We start from the raw sequence: 17,105 nt of genomic DNA, 5'->3' as shown, positions 1-17,105 counted from the left end.
AAGGAGCGTGCCAGAAAAACAGCCTTTGGGGGAATGGCAATCTGCTGGCTTCCTTGTCTGCAGAATGGCAATGGCAGCACGCAGCTCCTTGCTGGGGAGAGCTGCAGGGTCCAGCGGGGAGAAGAGCTGAGGTGCCGTGGCTGAATCACTCAGGGAGAGGAGAGGAGAGGAGAGGAGAGGAGAGGAGAGGAGAGGAGAGGAGAGGAGAGGAGAGGAGAGGAGAGGAGAGAGAGGAGAGGAGAGGAGAGAGAGAGGAGAGAGGAGAGAGAGAGAGAGGAGAGAGGAGAGAGGAGAGAGGAGAGAGGAGAGAGGAGAGAGGAGAGAGGTGGCTGAATCACTCAGCCCAAAACGAGGAGAGGAGAGGAGAGGGGAGGGGAGAGGGGAGAGGAGAGAGGAGAGAGGAGAGAGGAGAGAGGAGAGAGGAGAGAGGAGAGAGGAGAGAGGAGAGAGGAGAGAGGAGAGAGGAGAGAGGAGAGAGGAGAGAGGAGAGAGGAGAGAGGAGAGGAGAGGAGAGGAGAGGAGAGGAGAGGAGAGGAGAGGAGAGGAGAGGAGAGGAGAGGAGAGGAGAGGAGAGGAGAGGAGAGGAGAGGAGAGGAGAGGAGAGGCTCGCCCAGCTCCCGTGGTGGCGGTGCCAGGAATAGATCCAGGAGCTCTGATTCCTGCTCCTGCTGCCGTCTGCGGCTGTGGGCACCGGCCAGGAGCAGCAGCAGCGCGGTGGCACCGGCTGCGAGCCTGGAGGTTGCACAGCCCCGGCCCTGGTGCTTTTCTTGGGGCTGCCCTGCCGTGCCCAGGTGTAGGAGTTGTCTGCCACGGCTCAGCCAAGAGCTGGAGTGGAGCCACTGAGCCTCATTTCGTGCTGCTTTCTGTGCAGCCCTGGTGTAGTAACAGCTTGGTGGAGGCTGCTCACCTGGGCTGAGGTGGAAGGGCTCACCTGCAGATGGAAGGCTCTGCATCCCACTGCCGCTGCCCCCCAGCCATCCTCTGCCCTCTGTTCGAAGAGATTTTGAGCCCTGGGTGTATTTTGTTCCCGTGCAGGGCTTTGCTGTCGGAGTAGGCAGAGTTTGCAGCGCATCTCATGGCACCGGGGAAGTGCAATCTTGTTACATTTGAATTTATTTCATGCTGCGTTTGCGGGTGCGAAGAATGAACTGGTAAAATTAGGGACTGTGGAAGGTGTGAGACACCGAGTTTGTTCAAATGCTGACGGTGGGAAAACATCTGTTGGAAGCTCTCTTTGAAGGAGTAGCTGCCCTTCCAGAACTCTTTTGTAGGAGTAATAACTGTTGTGGTAGGTGAAACTTCCTGAATCAGGAGGCACCTGGGAGCTGTGAACGTGCACAGGCTGAGGCAGGGATGGAGACCTGAGCTCTGTGAAACTCACATCTCTGCAACAACTCTACAAGACCTTGCTTCTTCCTGTCTGTCTTATGCCCCTTCTGAAGTGACTTGTGCCTTAATTTTGCATGGTCTCGTGTGCACTTGGGTGAGTTTGGATTCTTAAAGGAGCTGTTCTGCCCGTCCTTGCTGTTTTCAGGTAACTTTTATGGGGTGGTAAGGGTAAGGGTGTGTTTCCATTTCTCCATGTACTGATTAGTGCTCTCGTTAGCACTTAGTAAGTGCATTGCAAAAATTCTTTATTAAATCGGAGGTAGATTTTATTTGTGTGATGAAGCCACAGAGTGCTCAGTTGCAGCGCCAGCTCCCAAATCACAGGATGACTTACCTGCTAATTTTGACTCGCTGCCTATTTCTGAGCAGGCAGGAAGCAGCGCTGCAGCAGAGGGAATTGAGGCAAGGCCCCTGGTTATGGTAATCCTTAAGTAGTTCATTTGGGTGTAATGCCTTTTTTTACAGTTGCTTCCCTATTACAAACAGATTTTCTGATAATGGCACCTGTGCCATTCAGATGGGATCATTATTATAATAGCAGCAAGTATTGTTGGGGAATCGGGGACGTGGAATTTATGCAGGATCGTTACAACGGCAGAAGCAATACCATAAATAAAACGATGCTCCAGCAGCAGCACTAAACCTGGGTGTAAGAGGGAAAATGACAGTTCGAATTTCCCCCGGATTTGTGGCAGAGGAGGGAGGAGGAGGAGGAGGAGGAGGGAGCGTGGGTGGCGGGGCTGGGGATGCGTGGCAAGGAGGAGGGATGCTCACCCTGGAGGAGGGATGCTCACCCTGGAGGAGGGATGCTCACCCTGCGCAGAAACCATCAGCTGGAGTCGCTTCAGAAGCCAGCCCGGGAAGATTGTTGTAATTAATTAGCTGTAGAAACGGGGCGTTGTTCCTCTCCTGGGCATCGTTCCCGGCTCGGCTCCTTTAACACAGATTTTTGGGGATGGGTTTCGGGCAAGGCTTTGGCGTGCCCAGCCTGTGCCTCCTGCGCGGCTGGGACAGGCTGTGCCTGCCCACACGTCTCTTCTTCTCTGAGGGAAATGTGGGAAAGCTCGAAATTGCATTTGTGAAACAATGATGGAGGCTGAGAGGGTGAACAGCCAGCAGGACTTGACAGAGGAGGCTGAGGTAGTGACTGGAAGCAATAGTACCAAATTGAGGGAAAGGGAAGAAAAGGTAAAAAATGTGTGCCTTTGAAAGGTTACTGAGGGTGTGGAGGGGAAATCACCCTGCCCTCCACCTCTTTCTGCGAGCAGATCCCTGGAGATGGGAGTGCTGCCTCCGAGGCCGGGCTGGCAGTCAGGTTTAGCAAAGGTTTAGCAAAACCAGATCATCCAGCTGGCTAATCTGGAGCGGGCTTTGGCCAGCAGAGCCCTCAGAGCCCTCCTGGCAGGGCGCGCAGGGTGCCGGGAGCAGCGCAGTGCTCTCTAAACCAAGTCCTTGCTAATGCAGCCTCAGCCCCGTGTGGACACAGCACAGATGTCTTGCTCAGGGTTTGATTTATTTTTTTTTTTAAATAAAATCCCTTTTGTTTTCTATCAGTGACCCCTGGTTTAAATCCCTGATCCAGAGGGGAGCTGTAACCCTTCGGTGGGCTCAGAGGTGGTTTGAGGTTTGTCACCGTGTCCCCAGAGAGGGCAGTGGTCCCTCTGTGCCCGGGGTGTGAGTGGCAGAAGGACGCTGGGATGCTGCTCTGCTTGTTGGGCTTTGAACTCGCTTTTTTTTGCCCGGGGCCCCGTCGGGACAGGGGTGATGGGCGATTGCTTTTTGATGCTTGGCTCTGCCTTTGTCAGTGGACATCTGGTGCCAGGATTGCTGCTGTCGGGGCTGGGGGTGGGCTGCAAGGCCAGGGAATTTGATGGATTAGTGTGCTTGGAGGGCTGGGGGAGGGGACGGGTAGGGTTTCAGCTCTCCCTGCAGGTAGAGAGAGAATTTGGGGATTAGGGGCACTTTGCTGCAAGCTGCAGAGGGGGAGGATTCGGAGGGGGCGGAAGGGTTGGGAAGAAAATAGTCTTTCCAGTTTTCCCGAAGAGATGCCATTTGTTTGCTCTGTGAGGCAGCACAAGGGAAATGTGTGCGTGTCCGGAGCAGGGGATGAAAAAAATCCACAGCAAATCTGGTGCTGGTCTGTCCCCCCAGCTTTGTCACCCCTGGGAATCCTGCTTGCTCGTGCCTGGCTTCAGGGTCACTCAGTTCATTCCCTGCTGCTTCCTACGGATTCAATAACCTTCTTCTCTCCCCAGAGATCAGCTTAAATTAAAACTTTATCCTTTACTTAAGGAAGCAAGCAGCAGCCTCTCCCCATGCTGTGTTACAGGATCTGGGTACTTTGCGTGGCCCTGTCCATCTCTTTCCCTGAGGTCACCAAATGGGCTGCCCTGGGAGCTGGCAGCTCTGGAGGGGCACGTGGGGCATTTTGCTGCTGATCTCCTTCAGGGAAGGAGTAGGAGAGAAAAACTTGATTTTTAAAAGCTACCCTGAGGGCAAATAATTTGATATACCCTGGCCTGGGAAGGGGAAGCCATCTGCTTTTGGTGGTGTAGGAGCAGAGTCCTGGTGGTGTCCCTGGGATGCATCACAGATCCTTTCCCGGAGGGCACTGTGCCAGCCCTGTCCATGGAAATGTCACCTGGCTGCCTGCAGGAGCAGCAGCATTTCCACAGCCGTGAAGGCCACCAGGACCTGGCCCAAATGGGGACCTCGAGGAACAGGCCCAGTGAAATGCAATCCTGGGCAGGCGGCGTGTTCCAGGAGCAAATCCACGAGTAAAACCTGCCCAGAAGGTTCAGTGCCTGCTGGCTCTGCCTGCTGGGGATGCTGCAGGAGGGAGGGCACGAGAGGGGCACAGTCAGGCCTTTAATTTGTGTGTTGGGGCTGGGTTTTTTGGGGGGGATTCTGGGGTTTTTTTGGGGACTGGGTTTTTTTGGGGGGATGTGGGTTTTTTGGGGGGGCTGGGTTTGTTCAGGGCTGGGTTGTTCCATGTGGGAAGGACGTTGGAACCCACAGGACGTGCCCTCCACACAGCTCCTTCTCACCTGCCTGACGTGGGCCCAGGAATTCCCTGCCTGAGCTGTAAAACAACCCTCGTGGGTGATTTTCTTTACACCTTTTCCATCAGAAACTGAGAAAATTGGGAGCAGGGAGGAGCAGGAAATTCGTGTGCAATGAAGGGAACGTTGGGATGAGATGAGGATGGTATTGCAGAACATGAAATGAGGACTGTTGGGACTTTGGTCCTTTCTTGTGTTGCACAGTGTCAAGGTGCTGAACTGCCTTGTGAATTTTGGTTTCTTCTCTGTGTTGAACAAAGTGGTGGCCAAGGGCCGTGGCCGTGCAGCCAGCCTTGTGTCTGCAAGGTTTCTGAGGACACAAAACCTTTAAATATTGGTCTGAAGAAGACGGGGGAATGAAAAATAAGGGCTAAAGTTACAGCTCCCATCCTGAAAATGTGTTCATTTAACTTCAGCGGCAAAAGGCAGAAAAATTTGGGGGGAGCGGGGAAGGAGGGAAGAAGTGACTATAAAAATGTGTGCAGGGAAGTGAACAGCTGTGTCCTGTGAAATGGGAGCTGCTGGGATTCAGAGGATTATGTCACTAACCAAGACCTGGTGTTTGCTCTGGAGCTGAGGGCTGGAGCCCCGAGCGTGCAGGCAGGAGGGAAGAGCAGAGTCACGCGATGGCTGAGGCTGGAGAGGACCTGCAGAGCTCCAGGCTGCTCCAGGCTGCCCAGGTGGGTTCTGTCCTGCTGGAGAAAGGCTCAGCAGCCAGGAAGGCTCTGCTTTTGCAGTGTCCTGTTCTGGGAGTGCTCTTGTGCCATCCGTGCCTCGTTCCTGGAGCACTGAGTACGTGTGGAGGAGAGAAAACTCGGTTATTTATAGAATCTAGAGATTCTCCAGCATTTCTAGATTTGGTGTTTGAATGCCACGGCCAGCCAGAGGCACGTGCTGCTCTGTGCTGCTCTGTGCCCAGCAGTGCTGGCTTGGAGCTGGGAGAAGCTTCACCCAGACAGGTAATTCCTCTGGAGCTCTGCTTTTGGGTGCTGCAGGAGCAGATGAATCACCAGTGCCTGCAGCCTGCCGTGTTTGATGGTGGCAGGGCTGTGCCTGCAGGGGAAGGAATTGCAGTCCATTACCAGGAGTCCATTTCTCTGGATCCTCACTCGTGGGCCATGAAACACTGCTGACAGCAGCTCCAGAGCAATATCCCCCCCCGTGAATGATGGCCCCACGCCTGCTTTATGCACTGCCCTGCGAGGTGGGGATGTGTAAATCGAGGTGGGGATGTGTAAATCGAGGTGGGGATGTGTAAATCGCACCCTCAGAGTGATTTAGCCCCGGGTACAGCTGTGATTCAGAATGAATTTCTGTCCCCGTGCTGTAACAACCCGTTGTAAACCACGAGGAAATTGCAGCAGCCCCTGTGCCAGGAGGACGTGGCTGTCCCCTCCGTGTCCCCTGTGTCCCCTGGGCCAGCACAGGTGGGTTTGGTATCAATCCCAGTCTGTCTCTGGGACAGAGAGATGCAAATCCCAGCCTGTCCCTGAGCAGGGAGCCATGGCACACTTCCCACTGGGCTTAAGAGGGAAGGTGAGTGGCATGTTAAAAGTGGCTTTAGGTTTTATGCAAAGCCAGTGATGCTTAAGACAGGTGGGGGATTTTGGGGTTTTCAGCAAGTTTTGTTGGGCAAAAAATGCCTTTGGAAAGTGACTCCAGTCCAGTGTGAAATTTCTGAATTTTTGGTGGATTCAAGGTGATGGGAGTGGGTGACTTGTGCTTCACACCTCGCTGCCACTCCGGGCAGTTGATTTTCCTCCCTCCTGCTTTGGGGAAGAAAACGTCAAAGTCGGGGAAAGACACATTTTTATTTGTGGCAAGGAATAACCATTAATGTTAAAACTTCTGGGGATTTTTTTTTTTTTTTGAGATTAGTTTTGCTTCTTGGCTGTACTCTGGTTTAGATCTGGGATTGCTCTGGAGATGCAAGTTTAGGCAAACACAGAGAAAAGGTGAAGGTTGGACTCCACTGTGCTGTTTTCCTCATGATTTGCAGAACTCTTCTAGGGCTTCACCATTCTCCTGGCTGTGCTTGATGTCCAGGACTTGGTTGTTCCTGAAAATGTAAAGGTCAGGGGTACTGAAAAGAGATGAACCCCAAAAACTCAACCCCTGTTTGAGGCTTTGGCTCTCCTGACACAGACATGGTGAGGGCGCCTCCTTACAAATCCCTAAATCTACCTGTGTTCATTTCCCTGCTTCAAAGTGAAAGAATTCTCTGAGAAAAATCTGCATTTGCTGTTCCTTGCCTGTAACCAAGCGTGGTTTGTGGATAACCAAATAAAATTCTCAGTTCAAAGTGTTTCAGCAATGTGTTAAAGTTTATGGAGCATTTAACAAACTTTTTTAGTGTGCAATAGTTTATAGTGCCAGCAAACAGCCAAGTGTCACATCAAAGTTGTAGTCTTTTCTCACTTAATGGCTCAATGTTTAGTGCTTTCTTGGTTTATCTTGGGTGGCTTTTCAGCCCACAGCTCACAATGGCTTTTTCTTTCCTTTTTTTTCTCCCCCAAAAAACTCTAAAAGTCAGATTATGGATACTGTTTTAGGGCCCACAATTCAAGCCAAGTGCTTGGATTTATTTTTCTCTTTAAAGAAAGAAAACCACCAAAGGCAAATAATCCCAGTGACCTGAGTGGAGTTCTGCCTGGGCAGTTCCCTGCTGGGCTGGGAGAGTGGAGGAGCAGACGAAATCTGGTTGGGATGGTTTTGCCATCAGCTTTTGCAAATCCTCAATGATTTTTGTCTTCCCCAGGAGCTGGGATGTGTCTGCAGCTGAGCCCGAGCCCACTGACACCAGTGGGGCTCCACGTTTGCTGCCTTTTGCCCAGATTTTGGGAATTGCTCCGTTCTGGGCTGGAGAGGATGGGCTTGAGGGAGCTCTGTAAGGGCTTTCCTCTGCCCGGGTCCTGCAGGAGAGGAACAAGGAGGGAATGTACAGGAATCTGAGCCTCCAGAGCAGCTGCTGCCATGGAGAGTGACTCTCCTGGAGCCGGGGTTTGTCGCTTCTACTAAACTTGAACTAAATAGGTATAAAAACTCAGTAACAGTTTCTAGATAATGCATCATAAACCATCTGATTTCCTTTCTTGTGGATTCGATTATGAAAACGCACACACCTATCGTCGTGTCTGTGCCCAAGGTCTCTTCAGCAGCACAGGGTTTATGTAATGTTATAAATAATGAAACCTGAGCTGTGGCAGCATCCTTCATCACGCCCTGGGAGTGGGAAGTCTCCTCTTCCACGTGAGTGACACAGGGCCGGGTTTTGCTGAGGTTCAGCCATTTCCAGGGGGCTGGGCTGTGGTGGCAGGGCTGTGATTTTCGTCACAGCCTGCGTTTTCACTCCGAGTTTGCTTTGGAAATTTCCCGTGGAGTGGAGGACGGCGTAAAATGTCTTATTAATGCTGATGGGATCTGGCTCTGGCGTACCCAGTGAATTGGTGTATGGGAGGCATGTAAACAAATTTGAAAACCAAAATAATCTGCCTGTGTATTATTAAAAAACAAGCCAATGTGCAGCAATAGAATGTGAGGAAATGCCATTTTGGGTTTCTAAGGACAAAGCTCTGCACGTTCCTGCCGTGATTTATATAATTGCAGAATCGCTTTGATGGCTCGATGGAATTACAGCTCTGCATCACACGATGGATAATCAATCAAAATAAACGGTGTTTGCCCCTCTGCTGCAGCCTGTGTGTGAAACAGACACATCCGAGTGGAGTTCTTCTTCAAGGCTGGCATTTGTGTGCAGTTTCGGGTGTGATTTTGGGATCTGATATCTCTGCAAACCTGACCTCACCTTGTGGGCTTCAAAATCCTGCTGCCTTCAGCAGGGGCTGTAGTAACTTGCTTTTCCAATGGTGCATGTAGGAACATTTCTGCCTAAATATGCAGTGGGCTTGTTTGTTTAAATATCTCACAAAATGAAACCGCAGCCAGGAGGCAGAAGGTGCCAACACCTGAGCTCTGTGTCAGGGCTGGGTGAAGCTTGTGGGCTGAAATTCTGCCTTTCCAGGCAGCCTGGGAGCTGGGCTTGGCTGATATTAAATGGGCTGTTCTCTGCCTCATTTGCTGCACAAGTTATTGGAGTTTTAGTGTCTGGCTTTAGAAGAATTCCTTACCCTATTTACCAGATGTGCTGCTGTGGGATGTGAAAACCATTTTCTGCAGGATTTCTGGAGTAAAAATTAAACCCAGTCTTCGTAGGCAGCGGTGGCTGGGATGACGTATTGGTGCTTGACATTTGTGTTTAAAGAGGTGGCTTTGCAGGAGATGATGCTGTTTGTTACTGCAGAGGGCACAGTCCTGTCCTCCCAGTGGCTCTTCCCCTCTTGCCTACACCTGTTTGCAGTCTGTTTCCCTGACTCCAGGGTTTTTGGGAGGCTCTGGAGCTCAGCAGGGGTTTGAGTGGCTTCCCCTTGGCCGTGCAGGGCAACCCTTGGGTCAGGAGCTGGCAGGTGCTGAGGAGAGGGGATGGGATGGAGAGGCTGGGGCAGGGCTGCGGGCACAGCACCCTGCACTCGCCCCCTCCTCCCTGCAGGGAGAGGGGGATTTTTGGCTCAGCCAGGGGAGATTTTTGGCCTCTCTCCATCGCTGTCCCTGGAGGATCCCCTCTGCTCTCCCTCCTCGCCTCGCTGTAAGGGGATCACAGCTGCTGAGTAAATGTTAAGATAATGGTGTTATTACGGAGTAATTATACTGCAAGTTATTGAATTAAAAGTGATGAGGCTGCCGGTGCTGCTGAGTGGGGAGAGGAGGGAGAGGCTGGGTGGGAGAGTGGGGAAGGTGCAGGACGGAGAAAACCTAATAAATTTCCTCTTGTCGAGAGCCCCTCGCTGCCGGGACTGAGAATGAATGAAAGGGAAGCTCAAAGAGCTAATAAATAAACCATTTCCCTGAGAATAGAGGGTATAATTAGAAACCGTGGCCCTGTGGTTTCGTGTCTGCCCCGGGGTGGAATCTGCTCAGCGCTGTGCCGTGGCGATAAAACAGGGAGACAATGTGGAGATGATGTCGCACAGTTGTTAACTTTAGAGGAGGGAGATGCTTTGTTCCTCTCTTTTTCTAGGAAAAAAAAATAATAATAATAAATAATTTAGGCTTTATGTTGCAAAACTTCAATAACTGACTATACCCTGGGGCCTCTCCATCAGCAGCTCTGGCTGATCCTGCATTTTTCTTTCTGTATATTTTCTTGCAGGGGAGGGTGGTTTTCACTGTAGACCTTAGAAAACTTCACTTTCTTTCATTTTTCTTTTTTTTTTTCCTCTCAAGAGAGCCAAACCTGTTTGTTTGTTGGGGTTTTTTCCCATCTCTAGCTGAGATTTATCTGCAAATTGAACATCTCCCACTCCTCTCCAGCCACAGCGCTGGTATGGCTCTGCTGCCAGAGCTCCAGGAGTGTTTGGACACATCCCAGGGATGCCCAGGGTGGGATTGCTGGGGCTGGGTGATGTCTGTGGGTCCCTTCCAGCTCAGGGTATTCCGTGGTTCCATGTTGCATGTTTGGGATGGTGATAACGAGTGCCGTGGCCTCCCCAGCAGATGCAGCAGGAGCAGCAGGGCTGAGAGGATGGCAGAGAGTGGGAGCATCAGCTGGCAGTGCCAGGGAGCAGGAGGAGGGCGAGTGCACCGTGCTCTCCTTGGGTCTGGACAGGCTTTAACCACCCCGGGCTTCCCGTGGTTTAAAGGATGAAGAACTTGCTGTGTGCTTGCCCTGCCAGCAAGGTGTGCTGCTCCTTTTGTGGGCAGGAGAGGAGGCAACAACTGCTGATGGAACCCGGGGGAAGAGGGGTTAGCCAGCCTCGGGCTGCCCTCCAGCCTCCCAGGATCCTGGGTGAAAAGGGGATTTTGCATGAAAAGGGGGTGATGCTCAGGGCTGGTCCCCCACCCGGGTGTTTGTGGAGATTAGGTGATTCTCTCTCAGAAGCTCTTTGGTAGGTGTTAGAGACATGTGGAGTGTTTACCTTACTTTACAGTTTAAAAAGCCCTAATAAAATACACAACAGGAGTATTAACAATGAAACTATTTTGAGGATTATTAAGCTGTTATAAAAGAATGGAAGAAAATCTGCCTGGCATTATGTTTGTGCACCACTAGATATTTAAATTAATGCCTTCCTATAGCAGCTCCTTCAGAAATCTTTAAGGCACTTAATCATCTTCAGTGAATTAGATACTTGGTGGAGTTAAAAAGCTCTTCAGCATCCTCTATTCATGGAGCAGGGGAGGAAACTGAGGCAGAATGATTTGGGCAGCTCATTCACCATGGGAAGGGAAAGTGGGAATTTGATTCTCGTGGGTTGGCATGGTGAGCAATGGAAATGCCCTTGTCCAGCAGTGCTTGCACTGCCTGGGAGTGCTGGTCCTGCTCTTCCCCCCTCAGTGGTGGGGAGCAGAGCTGTGCTGTTGGCACCAGGAATTCCTGGTGGATTTGCCCTTTGCCTGATGGCTGCTGTGGCAGTGCTTGCAGCTCTGCCTGTGCCCGGCTCAGGGAGGCCCATAAACCCTGCTCTAATGGCATTTCCTTGTGAAAGGCAATTTGTAAAGATCTGTCTGTGGGCTGCTGTCACCATATCCGCGGGATTTATTTCCAGTTTATTTACGGTTGGTGCTCATGTATATGCAGCCCTTCTTTCCCATCATAATCCAAAACTTGATTGTCCCTTGGACTTGCTGTCACTTGCAGCATCGGCTGAGCAGGTCCCTGGGCTGCCTCTCTCGTGCAGGTTGGTTTTTCATTTGATTTTCTGTTTAGAAGGACAGAGAGAAACGTCTGGAGGCATTGCATCAACCTTGGCCTTGGAATGTGCCTGGGGGAGCCACAGCTGCCAGGCTCCTGCCAGCAGGGCAGAGCCCTCAGGTGGGGCAGCCCCTGCCCCACAAAGCTCTGTGAAATTCATGGCTTGGATTTAATAAATGATTTCCCGACTTTGATGGTGCATGAATTCTTTGGTTTAGGAGTGGCTGATTTAAGGGGTGATTTCTCCCTGCTCTCTGCAATCTGTTGGTGATGGGAGCTGGGGACTCTGTTCTTTACCTGTTCTTACAGGTCCTGAGTGTAGGAGGTCAATACCTGGAAGTGCTCATTGAAAAATAAGCTTATGGCATCTAGCAAGGGCTGCAATGCTTTAAATGTTTTCAGCTGCCAAAATTTGGTCTGTGCTCAGAATTCCTGCCTGCTTTCCCTCCTGATGATCCCAGCTAAGAGAGGCTCAGCTCTCCTCCCTGCTGGATGTCCTTGGTGGGAGTCAGGGCTCTGCCTGGGAGGGGAGCAGCCCCTGCAGAGCTGAGCTGAGCTGGGGATGGCTGCAGATCCTCAGCATCGAGGTGCAGTCCCTCACCCCCTGAGCAAACCCTGAAACACATCCCAGCCCAGCCCCAGTCTGGAGAGCTGCTGGGCCAGGGGGGCTTTCTTCAGGAGCAGCTCAGAAAAGGGACCTGGGCTGGGGGGTTCCTTTGGTATGTGGAGGAACACGCTGTAGATATTCTGAAAAAACCAAAATCAAATGGGAGAACAGGTAGTGGAGCTCTTTGAAAGTTGTTCAAAGAGACTGTCAATGTGAAACTCCTATTTATGTTGGTTTGTTGTTTTTTTTTTCCTGCCTCCTCTTTTCTTTTGTTGATACAATCTTGGAAGTGGGAGGAGGATTTACAAAAATGCTTGTGTTCATAAGCTGCTGCTTCAGACACCTTTTTTCCCTTGTAAATATTGCGTAAGAAGCCAAAAAGAAAAAACACAGAGACCAAACACAGGAAAGTCCTCATGGGACCATTTCTCTAATCACTTCAGAACCTGAAAATCAGCTTTGTCATGGGCTGTGCTGAAAGTGTGTCCCCACAGATGCCCCAAGGACACACCTGTAAACCCATCCCAGCCTTTAAAGCACACCAGGGACTCCTCCAAAGGTCTGTTGGGACAGAGCAGGGGCTCGGCACCACCAGGGCTCCTCCAGACTATTTTGGTCCCTCTTCAGGTGCATTCATCAGTCTCTGGCTGGAAGGATTGCATTGGGGTATTGAAGGGCAGATAAAATAGCCTCAAAGTCAAGGGAAGAGGAGCATCCAGGCTGAGCTGTGCTGGACCCCACCAGGACTCCCCCAGGCCAGCAATGAGAGCCACAGCAGCAGAGGGAAGGCAGCCAACACTTCAAGCCACAAAAGTGAGTTTTTAGAAAGTTTTCTGCCACTTTTCTGCTGGTTTCAGCAGCAGCAGCAGCACTGGGGTGGTGTGAATGGCACAGACCTGGCACAGGAAGCCAAGGGGAGCTGAGGAAGGTGTGGATTTACTGAAATAAGCACCAGAAGCTCTGTGGATGCTGCTTTTTTTTTCCTCCTTCAGGTGCTCCCTGGTTTCTTGGAGGCTGAGCAGCCTCAGGAGAAGGTTATATCAAAGCAGACTTAAATTTTCCTGTAAAGTAACAAGTGAAGGCAGAACTTGTGGGGTCCCTTGGCTTTTCCTTCCCTGCCTGGCTCGTGGGAGCTGCGTTTGTGCTTTGGCTGCTGGGCAATGCTCAAACAAGCTCAGGCTAGAGCCTGGGTTTGCAAGGAGCAGGGCTCTGAAACAGCTAACATACAACAGGGCAATGTTATGTGCTCTGAATAACACAACAATGGTTTTCTTGGGGATTTGCTTGGCTTTGGCTGAACCATTTGCAAAGGTGCAAGGGAGCAGGGAATGGAGCTTTGCTCCAGGGAGCAGGGAATGGAGCTTTGCTCCAGAGACAGGGAGCAGGGCAGGGAATGGGGCAGCTTTGCTCCAGAGACAGGGAGCAGGGAATGGAGCTTTGCTCCAGGGAGCAGGGAATGGGGCAGCTTTGCTCCAGGGAGCAGGGAATGGGGCAGCTTTATCCAGAGAGCAGGGAATGGGGCAGCTTTGCTCCAGGGAATGGAGCTTTGCTCCAGGGAGCAGGGAGTGGGGCAGCTTTGCTCCAGAGACAGGGAGCAGGGAATGGGGAGCTTTGCTCCAGGGATCAGGGAATGGAGTTTTGCTCCAGAGACAGGGAGCAGGGAATGGGGCAGCTTTGCTCCAGGGAGCAGGGAGTGGGGCAGCTTTGCTCCAGGGAGCAGGGAATGGGGCAGCTTTGCTCCAGGGAGCAGGGAATAGGGCAGCTTTGCTCCGTGGCTGGGCCATGGATCTGTGCTGGCAGGGAAGGGCTTAATTACAGGGAAGGATGTGGAAGCTCAGGTGCTGAGAGGCAGCAGGGTTTGCCCCAGGGTGTGGGGTGATGGAGCTGGGCTGGAGCTCAGCAGCCCCAGCTCTTGTGCTGAGCACGGTGCCCAGGCTGGGGCTCCTGCTGGGAAGTGGTTTTGGTGTCCACTGCCAGTACCTTTACCTTGATTTTTCTGGCTGTCAGAAGAACTGTGAGGGCTGGAGGACTTGAGCTCAGATGGCTGGTGTGGATGTCTCTCCCTGGGAGCTATGGAAAGCAGTACTTGCAGTCCTGTTTGAACTTGCTAGTTGACAAGTTAAAAGGTTGTTTTGACCCTTCGGGATATATTTTTTTAAAAAAAATATTTCTTTCACCTTCCTTCTTCCAGCTTTATGAGAGGGCCAAGCCAAGAGCTTTGTACCCAGCAGTAGGAGTGTAATTACAGCAAGTCTGGGCGAGTGGCTCTCCCCCAGGGCTGTTTCAGAGTTGGGTTTTGCTTCTCTTTTTCTCCCTCTCCCTGCTCCGTGTTATTGTTCTTGTCCCTCCACCTCCTTTTCTGGGGAAGAGTCTTTGGGGTCTGATATTCCCTCGTGCAAGTTTCCATTCCCCTGTGCCTTTCCACCTCATCTGGAAGCTGGATTTGTCTGGCATAAACTGGGTGCAACTCCAGATTGGTTCTGCTGGGAGAGCAGTGCTCATCAAAGCCCCTTAATTCCCAATTAGTCTGTCTACCCAAGGCTTTAAAATTGGTTGGATAAAGCGCATTAGGAGTTAAATCTGAATTAACCTTTCCTGGCACAGGAAAAGGGGCAGCACAGCTGGGTCCCAGGGGGGCAGCCCCTTCCTGGGCCAGACTGGGGGCACTGGGGGCACTGCCCTGGTGGGACACCCAGCACTGCAGGGCTGCTGCTCCTCCCAGGCTCAGCCCTGCTGGAGCTGGGCCTGGCACTGCTGGGCTGGGTATTTTTAGAGAAGATCAGAGTGGTGGCAGGAGAGAGGTCTCCATCCCGAGGCACTGGGACTCTTTAATTATGTTTTTGGTCTAGAAGATTATAAGGTTCCCGAGCGGGATTGGAGAGCACAGGGAAGGTAATTGCACCTCTGGGTGCAGATGAGCTGGTGGCAGAGGCTGTGTGCAGGCAGGATCAGTGGGAAGAGGTGCAGGAGAGGCAGAAATGGGCTCCTTGGAGCTGCTGGAGCTGACATTGCACCCCGGCTTCCTGACACCCCGTCCTCTCCATGGTGCTTCTGGGGGACCCACAGCCCCAGAAGGGTGGGGACCAGCCCTGTGAGTCACCCCACTGCCATTAATCCCTACATTTTGGGGCACACCAGCCCTTGGGCCCTCCCTGAGTTGTCCACAAAAATCGTGGTGGTGATCTGCCCCTGCCAGAATTACCTTTCACCCACTTGGAGCTGATTTCAGCACAATTGCTGACTTGGCTTTATTAGTTTCTTCATTATCTTTGGAGTCCTGCCAGATGTCCTTGTGGCCTGTAAATTCTGCATTCTTTGCATCCATTATCAGTGGTACATCCTTCTTTCCAAGCTTTGTTAACCTCCCTCTAGGTCTGAGATCATGAGGAGCATGTCCAGCCCTAAACTTTAACAAGGCAATTCTACCAACGAGTAATTTGTTTTTCTAACACCTGGATATCACTTAGAGCTTGTTTGCTGCTCTGTTCTGTGGATTAAATCTCCCTTTTTGCTGATTAGGCTTGAAAGTATACAAAGACCAAACATCAAAGAACATTCTTACTTGAGAAAATTTTACATATTCCACATTCTGCAGCACCTGGGTGCAATAGCCAGTCCAGGTTTTCTGCAGATGGTGGAGATGTGCCCCTGCCTTTGGCTGGGGTGTGCCCTGACCTGCACTTGGCTCCACGGGGAGGAAAGACATTTAAAAAGTGGTTCCACATTTGTACCTTCCACTCTGCTTGTGAGTGGGGAACCTGCAGGGAGAGCAGGTTTTCTCTGCACTTCTTTTTCCCTCAGAGCAGCCTTGATTTCCAGCTGTAATCCTCAGCGTGCATGCCTTGCCTCGGTGTGCTGCCCAAAATGATGTTCTTGCTCTGCAGCAGGAAGGGTGAAGCAGCACCATTTCTCTTTCCAGTGCCTTATTTTAATACACACAAGCTTAATATTTGGGGTGTGCTTTTCTTTTAAAGCCTTTGATTAAAAGCCCCAAGGCTCTGCGTTGGCAGCGTTCTGCATGTCCCCACATCTGCATGGCTCCTGTGGTTGCACAAGGAGCCTCCTCCAGGTGGGACCTCATTTTTCCAGCTCTTCCCGCCCCATTCCTGGAGTCCTGCTGTTCTTGGGATCTGCAGCCCTGTACTTGGGGCGAGTCCAGCAAACTCTTTGCTCGAGAGGGGAACCAGAGGTCTTGCTGATGGGAGGAAGGCTGACAGCTGGAGCTGGGAGATAGGAGAGGGACTCTGGAGAGAACAACTGGGACTGGGTGAGGAAACTTGGCCTTCACATCCATCTCCAGCTGCAGCTTGTGGAGCAGTTTTGCAGAGCCTTCCCCCAGCCTCCCTGGTCTGGTTTAACCCTCCACGTGGCCGAGTGCTGGAGATGGGAACCCCCCTCCTCCTCCCTCACCCTTCCCAGTGTGAGCACCCGGGGCAAAGCCGCCAGCTCTGTTTATTGAACACAAATAGGAGATAAAATAGTGGAAAACTAATTTTTTCATGCTCATTGGTGGGAAAGATTAAAATTATGCAAATCCTCGGCAGCGAGCTTGGTGCGGAGATAAGGGGATGTTGGAGTCAGCTGGCTGCCTGCTAATTCACTCATTGAAAACGAAATGAGCAGGAAAGCTGCGAGCGTCACCGGCCCCTCACGGCGCTGGGAGGAAGCTGAACAAAGAAAAACCCTTCTTTGGGGGCGTGCAGGATCCGTGCTGAGATGCTCACGTGTCTGCCCAGGGCCTGGGGAGCTCCGGGATGCAGCACCTCCACCTTGGCCAGGGTGTGTCTCCAGGCAGTGTGCGATGACCTGAGGTCCCCTCGTGTGCTGGTTCTGGGGGTGAAGCAGGTGAATTCCGCCCCCTTGGTCCCTCGGTTGGATTCCATGAGCAGAGCAAGGCTGGGGATTGAGTGGGAAACCACCAAGCACGAGCAGTGCTGGTCCTGGTGCTGCTTTCTGCTGCACTCGGTGGCTCTGGGGGCTGCAGGAGGCAAGGTGGGTTCAGCAGGACATTCACCAGCGAGGTACAAAGGGTTCTGCAAGGCAGGGGAGGGCAGGTCCCTGATCTGGGCTTCCCCCACCATCCCAGAGCTGCCGTGGAGGAACCAGTGCCCATCCCTCCCACCCATCTCCCCCGGGTGCTTTGTAGTGGGAACCCAGGCCTGAAATTCCCCGCATGGGCACGCTGATTAACTTTGGCAGAGCAGCAGTGCTGTGGGGTTTCCCGGGATGAAAGAGCCCGTGTGTGTCTGGGGAGGATCAGGGAATGTGCAGATGTGTTTGTGGTCAGGAAGAAGCGAGT

At 52.0% G+C, this 17,105-nt stretch overlaps 1 protein-coding gene across 16 annotated transcripts in view; it reads left to right on the top strand.

Annotated features, from left to right (window-relative positions):
- Positions 1-17,105, top strand: part of PTPRS (protein tyrosine phosphatase receptor type S) — a 150,812-nt gene that overhangs the window by 26,860 nt on the left and 106,847 nt on the right. The window contains exon 2 of one of the 16 annotated variants that reach the window (XM_038163552.1): positions 12,434-12,619. The exons of the other annotated variants lie outside the window; for them this stretch is intronic. The gene's annotated coding sequence lies outside the window, so the exon portion shown is untranslated. The remainder of the gene's footprint in view (positions 1-12,433; positions 12,620-17,105) is intronic. 16 annotated transcript variants of the gene reach the window in all.

This window comes from Motacilla alba, chromosome 28, assembly GCF_015832195.1.
Source record: "Motacilla alba alba isolate MOTALB_02 chromosome 28, Motacilla_alba_V1.0_pri, whole genome shotgun sequence".
NCBI lineage: Eukaryota > Metazoa > Chordata > Aves > Passeriformes > Motacillidae > Motacilla > Motacilla alba.
This window is presented reverse-complemented; position numbering and strand designations above follow the sequence as displayed.